The sequence below is a fragment of the Ctenopharyngodon idella genome, chromosome 12 (assembly GCF_019924925.1).
Source record: "Ctenopharyngodon idella isolate HZGC_01 chromosome 12, HZGC01, whole genome shotgun sequence".
Lineage (NCBI taxonomy): Eukaryota > Metazoa > Chordata > Actinopteri > Cypriniformes > Xenocyprididae > Ctenopharyngodon > Ctenopharyngodon idella.
Genome location: NC_067231.1, coordinates 31,034,482 through 31,060,366, shown reverse-complemented (window position 1 = coordinate 31,060,366; position 25,885 = coordinate 31,034,482). Strand labels below are relative to the sequence as shown.

Here is a 25,885-nt window from a genome sequence, read left to right as displayed (position 1 = left end):
ATTTAATTTAATTTAATTTTATTTTATTCTGTTCTATTCAATTCTATTTAATTTTATTCTATTCTATTCTTTTTTAATGTAATTTAATTTATTTTTAATTTTATTTTTAATTTAATTTAATTTTATTCTATTTAATTCTATTCTATTATTTTATTTTATTTATTTATTTTATTTTGTCATTCTATTCTATTAATTTTATTCTGTTTAATTCTATTCTATTCTATTGTTTTTTTTATTTTATTTATTTTATTTTATTTTGTTATTATTCTATTTAATTCTATTTAATTTTATTTAATTTTATTCTGTTTAATTATATTCTATTGTTATATATAGTTTTTATTTTATTCTATTCTATTTAATTTTAATTTTATTTTGTTATTCTATTCTATTTAATTTTATTCTGTTTAATTCTATTCTATTCTATTGTTTTATTGTATTTTATTTTATTTATTTTTATTTTTTATTTTATTATTCTATTTAATTCTATTTAATTCTATTCTGTTTAATTATATTCTATTGTTTTTTTTTATTCTATTCTATTTAATTTTATTTAATTTTTTTCTGTTTAATTCTATTCCATTATTTGATTTGATTTATTTTATTTTTTATTTATTTTATTCTATTTAATTTTATTTAATTTTATTCAGTTTACTTCTATTCTATTATTTTATTTATTCTCAGGACGCGTGGCATTGGTCTCTGAGCGTGTGTGTCGTCTCCTGTCTGCTGCTGTGGTATTATAACATCTCAAACGGCTCTAAACACTGGGACACTTTGATGTAGGTCATGAGATCTCTTCAGACGTTTGCCAGACTGCATTTATAAAGATGAGATGGCATAAACAGGTGGACGTGTATGTTTAATTTATATCAGCCTGACAGGAAGCACACGGGACAATTACTCCTGATATCCAGCACACACATGCACAGCTCCAGGACATGGGTCATTTATCCTACTAACCATTCATGCACTGTGTGTGTGTGTGTGTGTGTGTGGAAATTGTGAGGTGAATTTCCCCTGTATGATTCAAGTTAGAGGATACAGTCTCTGCCCCGATAAGAATTTAAATCCTGTTTTGCTTCATATCAACTCGCTAAACCAAATGGGAACTTGCAATGATTTATTACTGCAGTGTTTTTCAACCTTGACTCATAAAGTGTTTGTCGCAGCCCATCCCATCCCATTTTTTCAGTTAACAGGAAGTAGTGTCCATATAAACATGGGATGTAAACCTTACGCAACATTTCAAAGTGGACCGGAGTCAGTGGATCACAACTGCTGTGTCGTGACCCAAAAATAGTTTCCCAAAACAATGATAAAATGCAAGTAACCGTAGTAGTTATGTGGTTTGTCTTTTAGCATCTATATGCTGGTGTCATCCTAAAATTACTTCGAATTATTGAATTTAATATAATTATTTCAGCAGATTTGTGTTTTTGAGTTAATGAATTCTTATATTTTTTTATTTTATTTTAGCAGATTTGTGTTTTTCAAGTATTATAATTAATGTTTTGTTTTATTTTATTTTTTATTTTATTTGCACTTCCCAGATTTTTGACCAATCAGTCGCTCTCCAGACTGAGAAAGCCCCTCCCCCTCCCCGCTATTATTAGTCTGCTTCAAAATCTGATTCCACTGACATTTTTGTACGGTGAACAGTATTGGTGCTTTGTTGTGCTGCCAGATTTCGTCCAAGGTAAAAATCTGTGTCCTGTGTCCCGCTACTGCACTGCCTCTATACACTAAACTATAAATCTGTCACTGGACATGGACCTTGCTTTATTAATAACGTGAAATGAACCCCCGTGTGCCAGGTTCATGTGCTCATACATGGAAACTATCTCATCTGTGCGATGGCAACAGGAAGTGGGCTCATCCTGACGAATGGCGTGTACGAGAGCGCGGTGATAAGAGCGAGAGCGAGCGCAGCTGTTCATGTAGGACAGTGATGTAGTGTCTCAGCCGACAGCTCTGGGACTCATCCGTAAAAGTGTTTTATGAGATGCAAATGCTTTCCAGAGTCTTATTAAAAAGCTGAAGTGGAGGTCACGGGCCTTCAGGCTTTTTTTCTCAATAATTCATCCGTCCAAACACCTTTGGTTCTTCCAGTGCTCATGTTTGGTGTTTTTACAGTAGTTTCAGAACTGACATATATCTGTGTCACATTGTTTTGTTCATGACGTGATTTAGACGACTCTCGTCATGCTGTATGTAATGACAAACAACACAATATTTGTTCTTTCATAGGAAGATGTTCATCATCATGAAACTCATTCAGTTCCAGTAATTTTCTAAAAGTGGAAGCGGATCTCCATTCCCAGCCCTTCTCAGCAAAAATAATCAGTTGAGTCAGTGAGCAGATAAGAGCGAAGTTTATTGCGGGTCATAAATTGTGAGTCCGTTGTGAATATCCTCTTTGAAGCTTATCGTTGTTTATCTGAGATGTCATGTTTGCATAAGCAGCAGTAATTCATGTGATCCAGATGGATTCAGAGCTGAAACTGATCTTTGACTGTTTATTCAGAGTTAAAGTCAGTCCAGGTGTGCAGACCATTTTTATTTTGGGTGTTTATGCGGATGAAACATCACAGTCATTTTGCCCTCCTGAAGAATGCAAATGAGATAAATAAGTCTTAAATGTACAGTAGGGAAAAGATCCTGTTTAATTCAAGGAAAAATGATCATGTAAAACTCTGTCAGCTGTTACAATGTTGTTCAATTTTCCAAATTCAATTGCCATTTATTTTTAGAATCAACAAACAAAAACAGTTACAAACATTTACATTGCACTCAAGGCAGTTTTTATATCAACTTTTTAGTGGTATAAATGTTTTTACCCCAATTTGTTGTTGAAATATACACTCTAAAAAACGCTGGGTTAAAAACAACCCAAGTTGGGTTGAAAATGGACAAACCCAATGATTGGGTTGTTTTAACCCACCCAGCAACTGGGTGGTTTTGACCCAGCGATTGGGTGGTTTTGACCCAGCAGTTGGGTGGTTTTGACCCAGGGAATGGGTTGTTTTGACCTAGCGATTGGGTGGTTTTGACCCAGCGGTTGGGTGGTTTTGACCCAGCAGTTGGGTGGTTTTGACCCAGGGAATGGGTTGTTTTGACCTAGCGATTGGGTGGTTTTGACCCAGCGATAGGGTTAAATGTTTGCCCAACCTGCTGGGTAGTTTTATTTAACTCAACTATTGTTTAAAAATTACTGTATTGTTGCTTAAAATGAACCCAAAATATGTTGGAAATTAACATTTATTAATATGTTTAATAAATGAACATTAATCAATCTGTGTGTCGTCTAAATAAATTCGTGACATAAGCTTGTTCTTCTATAAATAATAAATAAATGTTAGTAAAATAGCTTAGTTTGATTTTAATTCTTCTTTCCTCCATCCAGCATCTTTTTTCTCTTCGAGGTTGTTGCGGTGTATAATCTGTAGAAGAGACATGCATGTAATACTTTACTCTGTACAGATCCGCTTTGCTCAAATAAAGCCCTCATACACACAACTGTTACTGTAAGAGCTTAAACTCTCTAATCAGCAGCTGTTATTGGAGGAAGACTGACGCTCTGTACACAGAAAGGACAGAGGTTTCTGTGAGTGTTTATGATGTGAGAGCACATCTGTCTCTCTCGGATGTGTTGTGTTGCAGCTGTTACCCTGAGGAAAGTGTTAACATGGCCGACTGCCATCAGACTCTCGTCAAATCCTCCGTAATGAATTGCGTGAGTTGTTTAAGGCCCCGCAGGGCACCGTTGCTGAAATGATGCCGTATAAGAGAAGAATGATGCCCTGGGGGTTTCCTATGGCTTTTGTGATTGGATTTTTGTTTGTTTGTTTCAGAAGTATTGCTAAATATCATAAAATAGCTGTTTGTGTTTGATCAGGTCAGAGATATTAAGTGTTTTTGGTAACGCCTTTGGTTACCCCTTTATTCCCCAGACTTTACATATTGTTCCCCTATACTTACACGTACTTACTTTATAGGTACACTGTAATTACCGGAAGTTACGCTGTAAATACGTTGTAATTAATCTTTTTTTCTTTTTTTTTCTTCAATTCAAGTTAAACTCTATCAATAGTATCATGCTTTTTTACATTTTTATATTAAAAAATATTATGCTGCTGTCACTTTAAGAGTGAATGCACAGATCCAATACACCGATGCCATACTCACTGAGACGTGAAACCAAACTCAATTCAGTATTCTCACGCTGTCTGAGACTTTCTGTTTCTGCAAAGAAACAACAAGTAACACATTGAATTAAATGAAAAATTTAGAAGTAGAAAGACTAAAATATTTTCTTGTAAAACACACTCCACTAATCATTGTTTTCTCAATCAGTGTAGTCTCAAGTTAACATATAATATAGTTTGACAACCCGAGGGACGAGTCTCTGTTATTTCCCGCTGGAACTGACAGCTCGAGTCGGTTTGTGTCCGTTGAGCTTAACTCGTATTAAAACCCAGAACATTCCTTCAGGACTCATTCATGTGTGGGACGTTCTTGGCGTCTCCGTCCTCAGGAAGACACACAGCTGTCACAGTGACCCTGCATTTCCTTCAGCTCTTTAACTTCTGCTAACTCTTTACAGTAAGGTCACTTTAGTTAACGTACAGTAAGTTAATACATTAACATGAACTAACAATGAGAAATACATTTGTTACAGTATTTATTATTAATCTTTGTTAATATTAGGTGCATGAACTAATATTAACAGATAAAAATGATAATTTAAAATGTATTCATAAATGTCGAAAATAACATTAAGTAAAATTACTACTAGATTTTAATTTTTAACTAATTTAATTAATGTTAACAATTGGTAACAAGTGTCACCTAACTTATAAACTAGTGCACTAGTATCCATGTAATTCTTAAAATATGAATTTAATTATTAATTGTGTTATTTATGTTGATTGAATTAGTTGATAGAATACTATTTTTGTTCCTAGTGCTTCATGCAGTTTTGTTCAAGCATATATTTGAACCCTTAAAGGGATAGTTCACCCAAAAATGAAAATTATCCCATGATTTACTCTCCCTCAAGCCATCCTAGGTGTATATGACTATCTTCTTTCAGCCGAACACAATCGGAGTTATATTAAAAAATATCTTGGCTCTTCCAAGCTTAATAATGGGAGTGAATGGGGGGCGAGATTTTGAAGGCCAAAAAAGTGCATCCATCCATTATAAAAGTAATCCATACAACTCCAGGGGGTTAATTAAGGCCTTCTGAAATGAAGCGATGGGTTTTTGTAAGAAAAATATCCATATTTATAACATTTTAAAAAATAATCATCAATATGTCATGTGTTGGGTCAGAGGTCACTCTTCTGCCGTAACTCCGCTTGCGTACAGCCATTACCGGAAGCCAGTTATTATAGTTAATAAAGTTATAAATATGGATATTTTCCTTACAGAAACCCATCACTTCACTTCAGAAGGCCTTTATTAACCCCCTGGAGTCGTATGGATATCACTTATGATGGATGGATGCACTTTTTTGGCCTTCAAAATCTCGCCCCCCATTCACTCCCATTATAAAGCTTGGAAGAGCCCGGATATTTTTATCCATCAGTGTGTAGCCATCAGTAGGTCCTCGTTTATTTCATAGGTGCACTTTCCCTCGGTCTGTTCAAGAACATCACAAACTTCAATCAACACAATATTTTAACTTTATAAACTCATAATCCATTCTTACAAAGTGACAGGGTTAACTAGAGTTGTTTCAAAACTCTCCCACAATGCAAAGATACAGCAGTAATTATCTTCGTGTCTGACAGCGCTCACACTCTTCCTCTCTCATTCCAGGCCTGAGATCATGTTCCTGCCAGGAACCGCGAGACCTCCAGATGAACCTGAAGTGAAACTGACATCAGGCCACCACAAGATCAGCTGAACAAACGATTTTACAGCTAATATCGCGCCGATACTGTCAACGCACCGACACGTTTAACGGAAATGACCGCGGCGGCACTCTCACGGTGGGATTTTTCTCTTCCCCTGCCGCAACAATTGATGTTTAGGAAGGTACGCCCTGTTTATTTTTACTCCTTCACTTCACTAACAATGCAATTGTGCCGGTCAAGGTAATGCAAGCACACTTAAGAGGCAGCGAAGGAACAGATGTGGTCTTTGATGATAAAAGGGCAAAGGAAGAGAGCGACAGAGACAAAGAAAGACAGGAAGAGAGAGAGAAAGAGAGAGAGTGAGGGTGACAGGAAGAGAGAGAGGTGATGATCGTGAGTGTCTCTGTCCGTCCACCGATGGATCAAATAAGCTCTTTTCTAGTGTTTATAGTTGTTTATTATAAAATTCTTATTATTATTATTTGTTCAATTTAATTGCCATCTGAATTTATCATGTAATAGTTTTTATTCCAGGTAAATAATATTAAAAATTAATTTAATTAATTTAAAAAATATATTTCAATTTTATATATATATTTATAATTTAAATATATTTATATTAAATATATTTTTTAAATGAATTAAATTAATTAAAAAAATATATTTAAATTTTTATATATATATATATATATATATATATATATAATATATAATATTTATAAATGTTTTCTGTTTTTATGTATAATATTATACATATACAAATGTAATATTAATTATATTTATATAATTTATATTTAAATACTTAATTACTTATTTACATATATAATTAATTAATTAAATATGTTATGTGCATGTAAATACATTTTTATATATTAGATATTTTAAAAAATGTATTTATTTATTTAAAAAGATATATTTTTCAGAATATATATATATATATATATAAAAAATACATATATTCTGAAATATATATCTTTTAAAATAAAGAAATAATCTCTAAAAATATATTTATAAAACCTATACATATATTATTTATTTTTTTAGATTTTACATACATTAAAAAAAATAAAACTAAAATATATACACACACTGTAAAACAAATCTATATAAAACCTCTTATATAAAAATCTCTCTCTATATAAAAACATATATATATATATATATGTATGTGTGTGTGTGTGTGTGTGTGTGTGTATATATATATATATATATATATATATATATGTATGTATATATGAATATATATGAATATATATATATATATATATATATATATATATAGCTTTAACTGTCTTTGTAAAAAAAAAAAAAAAAAATTATTCTCTCTTCTCTTAGTCATAATTCTCTCGGTGCTCTTAGACACATGATAGTCTCTGTGAGGTTCATCAGGTTCCTCTGAGGCTGTAGAAATGAGAACAGCAGACATGAATTAATAAAACAGCCATAAGTCACAATCATGACAAACACTGACGAGCTCCCCAGCGTGAGATAGAGCGCTCGAGTTTACACTCGCTGAACATGAGAGAGGTCATATTCTCCTGAAGTCTGTCACTTTCAATCTCATCTACATTCTTGCTATTTGATGACACAGCTAAAAAATACAGTGGAAACATCTCCATCTGCGCATCAGGGAAACTGTAGATCCTTTTCTGGCATTAGTCGGTTCTGCTGGGAGAAACTGAGCTGTTCTTCATGTGATTCTCCCCAGAGAGGATTCGGTTCTCCGTTCGTGCTCAGCATGAGCGCTCGTTTTCAGGAGTGCATGTCTGAGAGGAACCATTGATTGTCCAGATGACAGATGCTACGTGTCACACTATTGACCGGCCGGACTGAACTGCTTCCTGTTACAGCTGAGCGTGTGTGTTTGGAGTGGAGTGATTGAGGTGGAACATCTGGGAACACAGTTGAGATGTATCCGATTCTGCTGTAATTCAGTCCTCATGTGTTTACTGAAGTTATATTTATTATTAAAGCTTGTTTTTAAGGTAATAGGCATACACAACTGTACTGTGATTTAAATATATTTGTACATATATTTAAATCATATATATACAGTATATATTATATACAGTGATTTTATATAAATATATATATACCCAACTGTACTGTGATTTAAATTAAGTAGACATAAATTAAATTAAGGAAAGCCGTTCAAGCCGATTGGAATCAGTTGTGATGTCTTGTTACAGATGGACTCATTTACAAGACTTTGAGTCAATAAAAGGGTCAATACTTGCAGTGACTTTCCAAAATCTCAACATCTTCATCTTGTGAACTACTGAAATACTACCAGAATGACTACAGTCTGATTGTGTTTGTGTCCTTTTGATGGACAGCATTTAAACATCTTAATTTTTATTAAACCTAAAATGCTGTGTATATACAGTAGGCAGTTTACTGCGTTATGAAACAGTCTGTAAGGCTTCTTGTTAGGTGTTTGTTCAGATCACTATCCCTAAATATGAAGTAGTATAGAGATGCTTGACTTGTCATGTTAATAACACTGAAGCTCTGTGGTGTCTGACACAGCAGAGAGTTTATGAGCAGCACTTGTGTTTATTCCAGATCTGTTTTGTAGCGTCGTTCAGACTGTAAATAATGCCGCTCTGTCAGCGCCGTGAGCTCACGCTATTCATTTCAGACTATTACACAGTTTAACCTTCAGCGTTCAGTTTGCTGGTTCTGATCATCTGGAGCGGTAGTCATTATTCTTGCCACTGCTGGTACAATGTGACCCAAATTATCAGGGTTTGTGGCGAGACACGGCATTAATCTCAGTGTCCCGCGGCTGGAACTCGACTCCAGAGAAATGGCAGTACATCTCATGAGTGCTTCTGTCAAGGATAATAATTGGACAGTCAGTTTATAGCATCAACATAATGATTCGTTTTGAGTCTGTTTGTTTCCGGAGACGTTCAACCTGTGTCTCTCCCTCGGTCTCATTTTCTTGTGATATTTCGTTTTCTTGTGATATTTCGTATTACTAAAGAAAGGAATAGTTCACATAAAAATGACAGTTCATTCGCTCACCCTCATGTTGTTCCAAATCCGTATTTCTTTATTCTGTGCAACACCAAATGTTAGGCAGATTGCACAGCTCCACAAATGACTTTTCTAACGGATCTTTCGAAGTCTAATGAAATGTTTGTGTGTGGAACAGAGCCAAATTGAAGCCTTATTCATCAATAGATTAATCAATTGATCAGGACCTCATTGATTCCATATGGGAAATGGATGCATTGGCAGCCAGCAATTTTCAACTCAAGTGCCTTCAGGTGTTTAAGCACATGCGTAAAAAAGGTACTATGCTTTATTTAGCAAGCCTGAAACCACCCAGATCAGAGATGGAAAAGAGCATTTACAGCCAATACAAGCAATTTACCAAAATCTTTTTAAGTTATTGAAGTTGAGCCAAAAACCTAGGACTAGTTCGCATAATCTCCAATATTTAATAAATGATTCGATGGACAGCGGCGGTCCTAGAGGCAAAGTTGCTCAGAATGACGAGTTCTACCATTCTTTGAGTCGAACGGGCCGTGAGTCGAACAGGCTCGGCAAGCTTCGTTCCGATTGGCCTCCGTTAACCTTATCTGACAGCTGCTTGAACTTCATTGGTCGACGGCGGCCGTGTTTTTCGAGATATTCAAATGTCCTCATAGACAATTGCGGCAGCTTGGACAAAGAAAACACATGCCAGTTTTCAAGTCAATCGGACTGACCGTTGCATAGCTATGGCCATCTTCATGTTTTTTCCATGTTATAGCGCCACCAAGTGGCCAGTCGCCATGTCTTTTTCCACACGACCACAGAACGAGTCCATACATTGGTGTACCAAGTTTGGTGAAATTATCTCATTACGTTCACGAGTTATAGCCATTTTAGTAAAAGTGCCCACGCCCACTCCGAATGTTTTGGTGTCCTGTCACGGACGTGAATCGAAATTTCAACTTTTTTTTCCCCGATAATTATTGACAATCAGACTCCAGAATAACTTTCTGCACTGGTTTGGTTCCAATCGAGTGAAAAACAAGTAGGTTTTTCAAAAAATCCAAAATACCAGAAAATTTTGCGACAATTGATCCGCATTTTTCCACATTGATCCAATGATTCCAATGATATAAGACACTTGAGTCTGCAACAAACGGTTTATGGGCCATTTCATACTTTACACCACTGTAGCGCCACCATCAGGCCAATTGGGGCAAGCCTCAGTGATGTTAAGCTGTAGTGTATAAATTATACACAATATTACAATAAATAGACAAAACATTATAGATGAGAGTAATCATTACAGGATGGTTTAGAGCATATGCACAGTGTTATTATATTGCACATGTATAATATACAGCAGCACTGCATCCAGACCATTAGTAAAGGAGAGCGAGGGGTCATTTAGTGGCGGTGTATCCGCGGGAGCTGCAGACTCTCTTATCAGCGCTGATTTACAGCTCCTGTCTCCAACACACAGCAGCATCATTAATAGGGGTGTGTGTGTGTGTGTGCGTGTGGTAACATCATTAATAGAGACAGTGATTAATTTCACACTGAACCCTGAGCAGCCTGAAGTGTTTGATTTATGACACGCTGTGAGTTCAGCTCATTGACTCGTTATTTATGCTGATGACCAATTAGTGAGGTCAGCGTCGACTAATTCAGAATCCCGGACTGCTGAGTGAACCTGAGTCTGTGTGGATTACTATACTGGATTCTGCTAATTCATGTATATTTACGTATTTTGAATATTTGTTTAAATCAGGGATTCACAAGCGTTTTTATCATCCAAACCCCTTTGACTTAAGTTAAAATTTCACTCATTTAAAGTCGACATGAAACTGAAGTTGCGCTGGTCTTTTCTTCCTTATAGTGGCGTACATCCGAGTGAAACGCTTCAGGAACAAGAACAAATGTAGGGCGGGGCTTGATTTTGTCTGTGGGGAATTGATTGGATGGTTGTGGTTTGTTATTGGTGTATACCATGTGAGTGACAGGTTGCCCCGCCCTCGTCATCAGAGAAGAGAAGAGATGTCAACAACAAAAAACAAGAATCGTCCATTTTGATTTCATGGTGATTTTAATAGCAGATTATGTTCACGGTTGTGTGTTCTAATTATCTCTAAGACCCAACTTATGATATTTACCATCTGAATCTAACCATGTCATGTCAACAAATGGACAAGTCATCCGTTTATTATCATGTTAATTATTGTGCTTTTTACCCCAAATACCATACTTTTACATATTCTTCTGTTATTAAAAAACTGTTGCTTTAATTACCTTCAACAAAACTGAAAATCATTAACAAGACCTTTGTCTCAAAATATATTCAATAATTTTAGCGATTTTCATTCGCTACTTAAATCTACAACATTTTTAAAAACATCAAATATTAGATAAAAATTATCATAGAATCAACTTTGCGCTGCTGCCCGCGATCGCGTCAAGGATCAGCCAAATGCATCTTGAAAAGCGGATGTTTTGGAAAGCGTCGCGTTTTTGTGCCATCTAGTGGTTTAGAGGAGAATAAAATCAAAAGCGCCTTTTACCCTGGTGCGCCTTTAGCCCCGTTGTACACTACATCCGAGTGAATGAGACGGAGGGAAGTTAGCAAGGGAAGGGCATAAAAAATTGGACTTAAACTCACAAACCTCACAAACCTCTTGCAGTTCCTTCACTGACCACCAGGGATTTGCAAACCACAGTTTAGGAAACACTGGAACAAATAAATATGCATATCATCAAATATCATCAGATGTCAATGAAATGCGTCATACATCCAGATCTGGAATCAGTGTCGGTCTCGTTGAGGGGCAGCATGTGTGTTTGGCTGGAAAAGGAAATGATAACAGCATGTTCCTAAATGAGCTTAATCATCTTAATTAACTAGTTCTGCTGCTAAACGAGCTTAATCATATTAATTAGGCTGTGTAAGCACACCTGTGCAGTCCCTCCTGCGCACACAGCTGATGAACAAGCGTCTCGTTACAGAGGAATCAGACGAGGTTTCATGCAGCCGATTAAGAGCGTCACTATGGTTCACCAGGGTATACCATAGTACTTTTCTGTAAGGAGAAACACAAAGACAAAGCCTATAAGTGCTGCCAGCTAATCAAACACACTTGAACAACATTGATTAACCAACCACAAGATGACGGTTTAAAATCCTGCGGTAATAAGGACAAACGATTCCGTGCGGAGGAAAGAGAATATCGATGGCTCAGACTGAACAGGGCCAAGGTCACTCAGAAACCATTTCAGCACTTCTGCTCAGGAGAGATTTAAATGTGATATCGGCGAGTATTGGCAAACTAGGGGCAGATGAGCGAGAGAGAGACGGACTAAAGGTTGTCATTTAACAAGATGCTGCCATTTACTATTGATTCTTTGGCAAGTAGAAAGACACCAGCCTGCTGAGCGTAACCTCACTGTCTCAACCTCAGACGACACGGACCCGCAGACGCCCACAGGCCGTTCATTGACCATCTCTTTTTCATTTACAATTTATTTTTATCATTTCTTCTTGTTTACTGTATGAACTGGTTGGTCATATATGTTAAACTTACAGCGAAATTCCAAATCCAATACCACTTGAGTAAAAGTCTGATTTCAACAGTACTTAAAGGGATGGTTCACACAAAAATGAAAACTATCCCATGATTTACTCACCCTCAAGCCATCCTAGGTGCATATGACTATCTTGTTTCAGACGAACACAATCAGAGTTATATTAAAAAATATCCTGGCTCTTCCAAGCTTTATAATGGGAGTAAATGGGGGGAGAGATTTTGAAGGCCAAAAAAGCACATCCATCTATCATAAAAGTAACTCCAGGTGGTTAATAAAGACCTTCTGAAGTGAAGTGATGGGTTTTTGTAAGAAAAATATTCATATTTATAACTTTATAAACTATAATCACTGGCTTCCGGTAACAGCCGTACGTGAGTCGAGTTCTGGCGGAAAAGTGAACTTTAACCTTGCATTACTAGATTTACGTTGTCTTCAGAAAAGCTTCTCTTCCTGTAACTTCTATTCTGGCATATAGGACAGTATTTCTGCTCCCTCTGTTGTGTGACGTGCTTCATCGTCTCGTGTTCATGTTATTGTACAGCACAAGGTCACCCTGACAGGACTAATGGTGTCATTTATTCTCCTAATTGAAGTGGATATCAGACTTATGATGGTCTCTTTGCTGGTATAATTAATTATAGGGTGATTATAAAGTGCTTTTATCTGAGTACAGCGAGTATAAGATTAATATTTAAGTTCCTTGAGGGAGAAAATGTAGTTCTTCCTTATAACATCACAAATTACCTTCCATTAAAATACAGTTGAATATTTGAAGTAAAAGCAATAGTTTCCTCAAACAAATAATCATTTTTGCACTCTTGTGTTGCTTCAAACTCGTCCGACTTTATGTTGTGGCTCAAAATATACAGCAAGAGTTGAATGTACCACTTTTATTATGCATTTATGGTGCTTTTTTGGAGTTTGACAGTGCACAGTTCATTTCAACAGGCCAAATTTTAATTAATGTTTAATTGTTGTATAGATTTGGAATGACACTGGAATGAGTATATGATGACAGAACTTTCATTCTTGGATGAGTTAAAGCTTATAAACTCTGTCAGAAGGAGGTTTTGTGGTGTAATATTTTGTATTCACATCACAGACAGCGATAAAACTTTAAAACTAGCTTTGATCCTTGAGCCAGGATGATACTGCAAAGATTCATGAAGGTTGGCCAAAGTAAGAGATCATGCATCAAATACTTCATGGAAAAATTGCTTACTCTCTCTCTTTCAGTTGTAGAGCATGCATTGTGTTTTCTAAGTCAAACATCAATTTTACTATTATTTAGAGGTTTGTTCAAACCAACAACTCAAAGTTAAAGTTGATGAATGATTTCTCAAATCATATTAGATGCATCATTTTCACCTGCTGGACCATAAAAACAGACAAATAACAGGCATTTACATGGCATTGTGTACATGCAAGCGTGTGATGTCTGTATTTATGAGTGAGTTGCTTTAAAACTGCTTGTGAAGTTACTCAGAATTTAAAGTAGTTACAGTCTAGCTACCATTTTGAAAAAGTAGATTATGTAGGACTATAGTGTTTAAATGCTAAACTTCACTCAATTATAAAACTGTGTGCACAATATTAATGCTATACGCGACAATGCTACTTGTTTGAAAAAGTAGCTCTTTGCTTTTAGTTAGTGTGTGTGTTTGGTGTGTGTGAGTGAGTAAGAGAGAATGATCTTGTGTGTTTGACTTTGTCCGTGACTCTTCAGAGGGTGTCTTTTCCTTTCTCCACAGGAAGATGAGCCCGTCGTTTCAAACGCCACATTCATCTGTCAGACCGTTCGACCAGAAAGCTGATTTACGGTGTACGTGTGTGTGTGTGAACCGGGCCGTGGGTTAAGAGGAGGTCTGGCAGCCAGTGCAGGACATTTATCATCTCTAACTGCGACAGTCAGATAAGAGAAAATAACTCAGTCCCTACACACACACACACACACACACACACACACACTTAGGTTTACTGGCCCTGTTTCAATGCATTTGTCTTTTGGACTTTGCTCCAGTTTATCTTTTTAACCAGTAACCACACTGTTCTACACATCTGTGTTTGTTTATTAAATATTCTTGATAATTTAGTTAAGCTTTGCATGAAATAACAACGTGCAACAATTTCTTTAACACATTTTACCATGTTTTAACCAATTCCACAGCATTCTATAGATCTTTCCCTTCAAAATCGGCTTTCTGTAGATCTTTCCCTCCAAAACTGGCCTTCTGTAGATCTTTCCCTCCAAAATCGGCGTTCTGTAGATCTTTCCCTCCAAAACTGCCGTTCTGTAGATTTTCCCTCCAAAACTGCCGTTCTGTAGATCTTTCCCTCCAAAACTGCCGTTCTGTAGATCTTTCCCTCCAAAATCGGCCTTCTGTAGATCTTTCCCTCCAAAATCGGCGTTCTGTACATCTTTCCCTCCAAAACTGCCGTTCTGTAGATCTTTCCCTCCAAAACTGGCGTTCTGTAGATCTTTCCCTCCAAAACTGGCCTTCTGTAGATCTTTCCCTCCAAAATCGGCGTTCTGTACATCTTTCCCTCCAAAACTGCCGTTCTGTAGATTTTCCCTCCAAAACTGGCCTTCTGTAGATCTTTCCCTCCAAAACTGGCCTTCTGTAGATCTTTCCCTCCAAAATCGGCGTTCTGTACATCTTTCCCTCCAAAACTGGCGTTCTGTAGCTTTTCCCTCCAAAACTGGCATTCTGTAGATCTTTCCCTCCAAAACTGGCCTTCTGTAGATCTTTCCCTCCAAAACTGGCATTCTGTAATTTTTTTTTCTCCAAAACTGCCGTTCTGTAGATTTCCCCTTCAAAATTTAAAAAAACTGCAGTTTTGTGTCCTTTTGAGTGACTTGTCTTGCTATGATTTATACCACGGCTTGCATCGTGTTCTTCATAAATCCGAGCAGACTTTTATTCTGAAAAAAGCGTGGAAGATGAGAAGGTGTCTGGCGTACCGGAGAGACGGAGGGTTCAGGATCAGGTCAGTAGAGCTGCAGGCAGACGCAGAGTGATGGATGTCCGTTAGAATGAGTTTCTCTCCCTGACGGCACCCATCCCAGAGCCTGATGGATGATGGGAAGGTTCTTCAACCTGCTCCCCCTCACCCGTCTAGGACTTTAATATCCTAGCGTGAGCATGGCTATTGATAAAAGTCATATTTTAACATTGGCTGGAGTGTCGTTGATCTGAAAAATGGCCGTTGTGTGTGACAGGATGGGTTGGGTGTGCAGAGACACGGGTTCTTTCTTAAGCCCAGTGTTCTTTATGAATATGCATGTGTTTTGAATGTGCTCATAATGACGTCCAGGCATTAGAGATGGTTATGGTGAACTCTGTTGAATTCTTCTATGGGTATGAAGTAGAGACTCTATAAGGCATAAACCAGAAAACGAAAAAATGAACAATGAGAAATTGCAATGTTGTTATTATTATTATTATTGTAAAATAAATTCAGTAATTGAATAAGTTCATACTATTGATTGCCACAATTATTAACTCTTTTGTCAGTCACTTAAATTGTGTTTACAGCAACTTTGGAATGTAGTTTATTGTCTTTCTGCTGCAGAAATCTCTAATTAATGTTTTGACAACCAGTTAATTCAATCTGCTGATGATTTTTCAAAGTAAAACGAAGGGTTTTGATCACTAATCAAGCACAGAAATGGCACTGATTGAGTGATTATAAGACTGTGACTTTGTCTGATATTGTGTTCAGTCTCAGGACTGTAAAGATTCAGTTATTAATGCAGGGCTTTTTAATTCAGTGTCCTGATGAAATTTAATCCTGTCATCAGGGCAAAGCAATTACAGTACTGCAATTCAATAAAGATTTGTTAGACAGTTTAAATATGGGGTTAATGGTTATGTTTTGCTCCGAGAGCTTTAAATTGGCTTGCATTCACTCGTCTCTTCAGGGAATCGTTAGGAATATTTATCTCTTTTCTCTCATAATGGCTCATTACTTCACAGTCTGTTCACGCTGGTGTCTTACTCATTCAGATCTGTCATTTTTAGGCATTTTTCTGTATTAGTGTGTAGTTTTACTTATAACTTTAGGTTCTTAGTTATGGTTTGGGTCTTTCTCCATGTGTGTGTTTGAACTAGTAAGAGAGACACTTACATTGAAATGCATCATTCTGAATCATTCTATTCCCCCTGCAAAAAAAAAGCTGGTCTCTGTCTTTGGCCTTTTCTCTTTTGCTTGTTAAATTGACTCGTTCACACACTCCCAGAGGAGATGTTGAGGGCAAGTCTATTCTTCTGAACTGTTGTTGTGTACAGACTCACTTTATTGGTGCTCTCCAGAAACGCTCAGCCATTGTTTACACACACCTGAATGATTTATAGTCATGATTTAGAGCCACAACTCATGTTTATTCCATTCTTTACAAGGAGCATCACCATTAATAGATTGAAGGCTTGATTATTGCAACATTTGTCTATAATTAGAAGTGTTTGCTAAAGCAGCTGTCAATATTGCATTTACCGATACATAAAAATTATTCATTTTTCAAAAGATTAACATGACGGCACATGCTAGTGGATGAGTTGAATCAACTCCACAGCAACTACATAAATTTATCCACTAACCATTCAGAAACGTCTAAAAGTTGTACCTTCTTCCTGAGTCTCTCCATCAGTGTCGACTCCGGTTTGAACAATGTAAGGCTGAACACCGTTACTGACAATCCTCATTTTGGCTGCGTGAGATTCTCCAGCTTTGTTGTTGTTGAGCGACCGAAGCACGAGCTGTTAAAGCTCCGCCCTCTTCTGAGAAAGCAGAGCTCATTTGCATTTAAAGGGACACACACAAAAACGGCGTGTTTTTGCTCACACCCAAATAGGGGCAAATTTGACAAGCTATAATAAATGATCTGTGGGGTATTTTGAGCTGAAACTTCACAGACACATTCTGGAGACACCAGAGACTGATATTACATCTTGTGAAAGGGGCATTATAGGTCCCCTTTAAAAAATCAGTTGAAATAATGAAAGCCGATGTTTCAACAGAAGCAAATACTAATTTTGGTTTTAGTTTAACAGTCTGTAGCTGAATTTTGAGTTTGGATTTTGTGTTAATGGTAATTTGGATGTAAATATAGCATCCTTCCTCGAACATTTAAAAAAATTAAGTGTTAATTTTAATGTTATGTTGACTTTAACAGGCTTGTTCATTGTAATGTTTGTCTATTATAATCTTGCGTTTCTCCCTAGCGCATCGACAAATCACCCCATAAGGTGCTCATAAACCAAACATCTCTTTAGAAACAAAGACATAATTGCGTTTAATCGCTGTTTAACACATCAGACGACTCGTTTACTGCTCACTTTTGAGATCATTACACAATCATGCGCACTTCGCAGGCAGCTGCGGCTACAGGAAATGATGTGTAATGATGTTGACAGTGCTGGAGTGGGACGGGATCTGACTCGCCCGCTCTAATGAGGCTTGCTGTTTTTAAGATAGTGGAATACCAGCGGGGGTCGGCCGTCAGTCTCTCTCCTATCAATACTGTCAGAGAGCCTTAACTCCCGTCACGTGACCACAGTCATGCCCGCTCACTTAACGGAGACGCCAATCTCGTGTCAAGTCAATCTCTGCCACCCAGGGCTGATTGGGAAAGAGAGAGAGAGAGAGAGAGAGAGAGAGAGAGAGAGAGAGAGGGAGAGAGAGAGGGAGTGCTCGTGTTGTTTTTCCTCAACTCTGTAGCCTATAGCGACTGAACGATGTGTTCCCGACAGAAATATCCCAAAAACAAACAAATCAATGCTTCTGATGAAGGGAATTGCATGCGACTTTATAATAATGTACTACACAAAAAAGAAGGTATTTTTAGAAAAAATGCAAATAATAAACTTTTGCTAATGTGACCGCAGCTTAAGACCAGAAACACGTATTCAATATAAATGCAGTCAATTTTAATTTCATGTCAATTATATTATTTTTGTACACTGCTTTTTGTTAACGAGGGAGGCAGCATGGGAAAAGTAGGGCAAGGAAGAACTGATAAAACGTATACGTTGAATGCAACGTCACTTTGAATAAAATCCCTTGTGACAACTAGCCCCGGTCTCTTCTAATAAGAGTTCCACACACAGACAAGACTCATGACCAGTCCAGATGAGAACTCACGACAGTCATTTTAAAAGCAAGCGGCATGTGTGGGCAATAAAAGCAACCTTTGATTCAGTGTAATTAGCGTGTGTCTGTTGACGCCCGACGCGTGTCTGATTAACCTTTATGAAGTGACATCCAATTTACAGAATGTTAGTTGTGTGGAGAGTAAATTTAAGTGTCCTTATATTGATCTTGTGTCATCCTCCATGCTGGACGTCTTCCTGTGCAAATACTGATGTCACCACTTCCTGTTAAACAACAGACTCACACAGGGAACCTGTAATTGTCATTATGATCGATGAATATACATCCAGAGAGCACAGATGCTTCGATTCCTACAACCAGAGAAATCAGCTGCTCTCTTATTGTGTGAAAAGATCATTATCATTCAGTCCCTGAGCTCATCATTTAGATCTCTGTGATGCTTTTCAATAATTTTCATACTGTCTCAGAATTGAATAATTATAATATGCATGCTCTGCTTTGTTTTGTACTTGCAAGCATGAACATATAATGTAAGTTATTTCACAGAGGATGCTGCATGCAGTTTAAATTCATTTTATTATCAGTTCTCATAAGAAATGGCATTAAATGATCAGATTCATGCTTCACGACAGTTATATTTAGAGCTATTAAAACGTCTTGTTTTGGGTGTGAGGGATCTTATGGTCAAGATGACTCATTAAAATGACTCGGTATCCAGCTTTTATATTTAACATGACTTGCATCGCTTTGTTCAAACAAAACAGTGTTAATAAAAGAACAGAACAAAAGTTGAGTCGGTAAACACACACACACACACACACACACACACACCCCTGCAGGATCATTCACGAGAGAGAAACACGCACAGTCACGCTGGAAACCTTTTAATTAGCGCTAATTATCTTAGCAGAGAATGTGGAAGGGCATGAGAGGATTTGTGTTTGTGAGTGAGATCAAAGATTGTGTTCCTGACGGAGCTGTACAAATAAAAGCGGCTGAGATAATGAGACCCGGGAGAGATGATGCGGTGCCAGAGAGAACGGAGCCGTTCTGATGAAGCCAGTTAAACTATTAGTGCCTAAATTATCCATTAGATGATGAACTTTCCTTGTGTTTGTACTTCCCTTCTGTTTCCATGATCTTTAAGTGATTTTGTGCAGGATGCTTTTCATTACGCTAGTTGAGTTCTGCTCATAGATGAACACCGTTTGGAGCTGAGAGACTTTACATATTGCAATTGTTGCTATTTGTTTTTATTGTAATCAACAGAAATTTGCCATTCTTAGTTGTATCTGTCAGCATGTAGGATGTGTTGACAGTGACTCCTGCTGGCAGATGACAGGAGAGTGAGACACAAACATATGTCTGTCTGTCTGTCTGTCTGTCTGTCTGATTCTTTTTGTCTGTCTGTCTGTTTGTTTGTCTGTCTTTTTGTTTGTTTGTCTGTCTGTCTGTCTGTCTGTCTGTTTGTTTGTCTGTCTTTTTGTTTGTCTGTCTGTCTGTCTGTTTGTTTGTTTGTCTGTTTGTTTGTTTGTTTGTCTGTTTGTTTGTTTGTTTGTCTGTTTGTTTGTTTGTTTATCTGTTTGTCTGTTTGTCTGTCTGTCTGTCTGTTTCTGTTTGTTTGTTTGTTTGTTTGTTTGTCTTTTTGTCTGTTTGTTTGTCTTTCTGTCTTTTTGTTTCTCTGTTTGTTTGTTTGCTTGTCTGTCTGTCTGTCTGTCTGTCTGTCTGTCTGTTTGTTTGTTTGTCTGTTTGTTTGTCTGTCTGTTTGTGTTTGTTTGTCTGTCTGTTGTCTGTTTTCTGTTTGTTTGTTTGTCTGTCTGTTTGTTTGTGTTTGTTTGTCTGTCAGTTTGTCTGTTTTTCTGTTTGTTTGTTTGTTTGTCTGTCTGTCTTTTTGTTTGTTTGTTTGTCTGTCTGTCAGTTTGTCTGTTTTTCTGTTTGTTTGTCTGTCTGTTTGTTTGTCTTTTTGTTTGTTTGTTTGCTTGCCTGTCTGTCTGTCTTTGTCTCTCTGTTTTTCTGTTTCTTTGTTTGTTTGTCTGTCTGTCTGTCTTTCTGTCTGTCTGTTTGTTTGTCTGTCTGTTTTTTGTCTTTTTGTTTTTGTTTGTCTGTCTGCCTGTCTGTCTGTCTGTTTGTCTGCTTGTCTGTTTGTTTGTCTTTCTGTTTGTTTGTTTGTTTGTCTATCTGATAGACTTACATCGCTTCTCTTGTTGCCCTTCGACTGAAACTTACAACCAAAAGCCGTACAATGTGGCATCGTATCAGTATTTTATTTTACGAGTTGTGTTGGTAGCACCAGTATCTCACCGAGTGCAACCATTTGATGTCATCGACACAGAGTGTGCTGCACACCTAAAATGGCGCCCCCCATTGCCCAAAATATGTATAAAACAATGTGGATTTTTTCAATAATGTAAATCTTTCATGAGTTTTCTACTACATATTTCAATAAGAGACATCATTTACATTATATTAAGCCATACAAGTCTCATACAGGGTTCCCTTTAACAGATTAATAAATATTATAACCAATTTATTTCTTCTTATTAGTTAATGCATTAACTAATGATAACTATTGGGACTTTAATGTGCTACCATCTCATTCTTGGTCTCTGGTAATATTTCAGTAATATTTCAGGTTTTCTAAAATAAAATGAAATGCACATTGAAATCTTCATTGCGAAGTTCCATCTTTAATCACGTAATTTTGCACCAGTGTCCTTGTTCATGCACGCTATTTTTAAATCTTTTAAATCCAATAAAGCATATTTCAGTGTTTTTGACAGTGTCTGCAGTTATACTCCGGTGGTTCATTTGGCCAGAGCTAACAAACAATGAACCAATCCCAGAATCCACTGCACGTTTCTGCTGACTGTCTAAATACGTGTTTTTGCTGCTGTCTGAAGATGCAATGCAGCACCCAGGAGAAAACTGCTCATGACCTGCTATTACCCTTAAGAGAACGGCAACTCAATTAGTCTAACGAGGGCCAACCATAATTAAACTGAACGCAGCAAAAGCTGTCTCTGTGGATAACAGGACGCTGTGTTGGAGAGCGTGTGAGAGAGGTAAACAAACTAGCTGTTGAAAAGCATGTCAAACACACACAGTTCTGCCATGCGATACATGTTGGAAATCACATTTGTTATTTTTGTTATCATAATATGACCATGGATTGAACATGTGGTACATTTTAAAACTTTCTTTACTTTGGTTTTCATGGATGTCCATCCACTTATTTAAAAAATATTTCAGGTATTTCTTTCTTTAAACAAAAAATGTATAACAAAGCCCTGATATACTCACGCCAAAGTTATTTCTCGTTGTGTGCTAAGAAGTAAAAGATGTTGGAAATACCTTTGCAGTGATATATTATTAATGAACATCCTGATGAATATGTAAATACGTGTTGATTCACCGCCATCATGTCGACAGACGAGGTAATTAAAATTACACTGTTATGATAGTTTGATTATAAAGTATATTTGAGACTATAGACTATGTAGATCTGGCTATTTGAGACTATAGATTAAAATATAACAATTGTTGGGGTTCAAGCGCTTTAAAGCCTTTAAACACGTATAAAATGGTATTATATTTTCTTTAACAAGCCTGATCACGAGACCTTTTAATACAGGCAATTTACAGAGGAAATATATATGGTTTTTAAAGCTTTTTAACAGTTATAGCGCCACCTATGGTCCAATCTCTATAAAAATTGGCATGCTTCTTTAGAATCATATGCTGCATGTGCTCACATAATTTCATGAAGTTTTGAGTTTTCATTTAGGATTTATAGGCTTTTGAATATGTTTTGCCACGGCCATTTTATAAGTGACCCTGTTATAGCTATCCAAAGGGTAAAGCTCAACTTTTTTTTTTTTTTTTTTTTTTGATAATTATTGAATTAGAGAGTCCAGAGAATTGTCCTGCACTTGTTTCGTTCCGATCGGGCGAAAAACCTAGGACTAGTTCGCAAAAGTATTTTTTTTTTTTTTAAATAATTGCAAATATTTAACGAACGATTTGATTGACAGTAGTGGTTCTTGAGGCAAAGTTGTTCAGAATAAGGAGATCTAACAAATTATATGAATATTGTGTGTATGTGTAAAACACCGTTTGATTACAGAGGTGTAAAACTCATAAGCACCACCTGGTGGCCGATTTCTTTCAAATTTCGCACAGACTTCTAGGGCCATGAGTCGAACAGACCCACTAAGATTCGTTCCAATCAACTGTCATTAACCTTGTCTAATGCTGCCTTCACATGCTCCCAGAATAATCGTAAATACTAGTTTCCTAGGTAAAAAATTGCACATGAACACCCTCTCAATTTCAAGCCATTTTCATGTTTTTTCCCCGTTATAGCTAAGAGGCCAATCACTGCAATTTTTTTCCCCATGACCAAAGATTGAGCCCATACACGTGTACCGAGATTGGTAAAAACATGTCCGTTCATGAGTTACAGCCATTTTAGTAAAAGTGGCTCCGCCCACTTTGGACATTTTAGCGCCCCTTAGTAATCGTGAATCGAAATTTCAACTTTTTTTTTTTGATAGTTGTTGATATTCAGACTCCAGAGAATCTTTCTGCACTGGTTTGGTTCGATCTGAAGAAAAACCTAGGACTAGTTTGCAAAATTATGTTTTTCAAAAAATCCAAAATATCAAGACATTTTTGTTCATCTTGAGTCAAGTATTCCAGTGATATAAGACACTTGACACTGTGTGCAAATGGTTTAGGAGTTATGATCCTTGGAAATTCTAACAATTACAGTAGAGTTTCAGAGCTACACACTTGAACCCGTAATTAACCCTTTTCTTTGAATGACACATTGACATTACAGTACAGAATGGCTTTTTCGGCATCATCCTGAACACTGTATAAGCATTCGTTTCACGTGTCACTGAAGAGAAGCGCGTAAACGTCACATCTTTTTGATTTTCCCAGAAAAACGTCCTTCACATAAAAATCAGGCTTTCATAGACAACCTAGGAGGTCAGGGATGGTCTCGTTTTTTTTGTTTTTTAAAAATGAACTGCAGAATGTCCAGTTGGAATCAAGCATCCCTTCCCAGTATTTTGCATGCTGAGCTTCTGATACATTCACACACTCTCTGTTCTGGAAATACAGGCCTATATTCTGAGTTCCACGTTGCATTTCCTGAACAAAATTATCATGCACAGTTCCTGTTTAGTTGTGCAGAGCTCTTGCTGATCAGACACAGAAAACATCTTTCAGCACACACACTTACAGTCTCCCCAAACACACACCGAAATGATGATTCAGAGAAAACTGCAGCCTCACGCCTCTGGAGACTGATTTTATATGAGTGCAAATAAAAACCGATCAGGTTTATTGGTCGCTGAGGGACTGAATGGATTAATTTGTAATTGCTGGAGAAAAACACTGATGTCCCAAGCCATCAGAACCGAACCGAAAACTGAACTGTGCTGTGGCATACTGTGAACTAACATGAACATGAACAGTTTTATTAACTAAGCTTAATCAATGCTGCAAAATATATTAACTAGTGTTAACAAATGAGATCTTGTTGTTTTATTTACAACTTTGAAAAATCATTTTTTTTTACAGTGTAGAGCAACTGCATTTATTATCAGGCATTATTTTGCTTTTCTTGCAAATGTTTCTTGTTTAGATATTTTAACTGGAACACCAGAGAAAGTACCGATTAAGAGCATTTTTGTCTTTTGCAGTGAATCTGAGGCGATCGTCTCCTGAGAACTCACACACTTCACACACTTCACACACGTCTGCCCGTCTGTCTGCCGCAGGTCTGTGTTCTTCAGGGAGACGGGCTGCTAAAAGCTTTTCAACACCAACATCTCCCCGTGATCCCAGAGAAATCAAAGAGAGCAAATCTCTCCTGCTGAAGCGCTGTGGATGTGAAGGAAGATGATCAGAGATTCGGGAGTCTGAAGCTGATCAAAGTTCATCACGTCCCATCATCACACGACACGAACACGTGTGTTCAGATCTGCTCTTGATCATATTTCAATAGCAAACAAATCTGCCTTGATTGAACATGAAAAATGTCAGTTTTTATATCCTTTGCATTTAGTTCATGCATAATAAATAAACGTCAGAAATCAATATGGCTGAGAACACGCACTATTTCAAATAAACGCTGTTCTTTTGAACTTTCTATCCATGAAAGAATCATGAAATGTTTTCAACACTGATAATAATCATAAATGTTTCTTGAAATCATCATATTAAAATGATTTCTGAAGGATCATGTGACACTGAAGACTGGAGTAATGATGCTGAAAATTCAGCTTTGATCGCAGGATATAAATTACACTTTACTATATATTCACATAGAAAACAGCTGATTTACATTGGAATATAATATTTCACTGTTTTTACTGTATTTCTAGCATTAATTATATCTTTTCAAAATCTTAATTATTCCAAATGTTTGACTGGTAGTGTATAATAGCTAGATAAATAAATGTATAATAAATGTCACCACAGGGTTAAACCTTCTCTCAGACAGTTAGAAGCGTGAAACCTGAATCACATGCTGGTCTGAAATGACCATCAGGAGCCAGCGATGATGTCACACTGACCCTCTGACCTCGCCCTCTGCGTGTTTCCATGGCAGGAGTAAACAAAGACTCCAGAGACGGGAAGGAGACGAGCAGATGGAGATTAATGACCTTTGACAGACGAACTCTTGAGAGAAACTCCCATGAGACTCACAAGTCAAACTTTGTGTCAGGAGTGATGATGTTAATTTTCCTCATACACTTATGGATATTTCATCATGGGCTCTTTCTTTTGCACGATTCCTCTCGGACATCCCTGTATTGTTAATGGCTTTTGGAGAGGTTTGGTCTGTCTCCACAGAGGCGGATGGGTTGAGAGATTGTTGACAGCGTTCCTGTGTGGTGCGCGTCAGTAAAGCCCTTTGAAGTGAATGTCAGGGGAGATTTATGCCGTTAACACTTTGTCTCAATGTGAGAATGAGTAATAATAAAAACACAGAGCTCATCACTGGACTGCTGAAGACGAGGCGACAGGATTGCTAGTGTCTTCTGGAGAATATTTAAAGCTCACTTAATAATGTTCAGTGTATCTGATGATCAGGTCCTCATGATGACTGTTGAGCGACATGAAAGTATTTCATTTTTTCTTTCACCTTCAGCCTGTGTCCCGCCCCTTCAAGGACTGTATTACGTTATTGACAGGTAATCTCCATTAGAGAGATCTACTGTCTGTGAGGTCAGCCTGTTATGAGAGGACAGCACTGTATTATCTGTGAAGGGCTCGAGCCTGACAAAACTCATTATGATCCAGCGTGAAGCTCACAACAACATATATAGAAGGTC

At 37.0% G+C, this 25,885-nt stretch overlaps 1 long non-coding RNA gene across 1 annotated transcript; it reads left to right on the top strand.

The window, feature by feature from the left end:
- Window positions 1-506: 506 nt before the first annotated feature.
- LOC127523228 (uncharacterized) lies at window positions 507-24,644 on the top strand. The gene is made up of 4 exons (XR_007932833.1): window positions 507-1,696; window positions 5,824-6,042; window positions 14,177-14,247; window positions 24,248-24,644. It is a non-coding gene; the product is annotated as an uncharacterized LOC127523228 (long non-coding RNA).
- The last annotated feature ends 1,241 nt before the right edge of the window (window positions 24,645-25,885 follow it).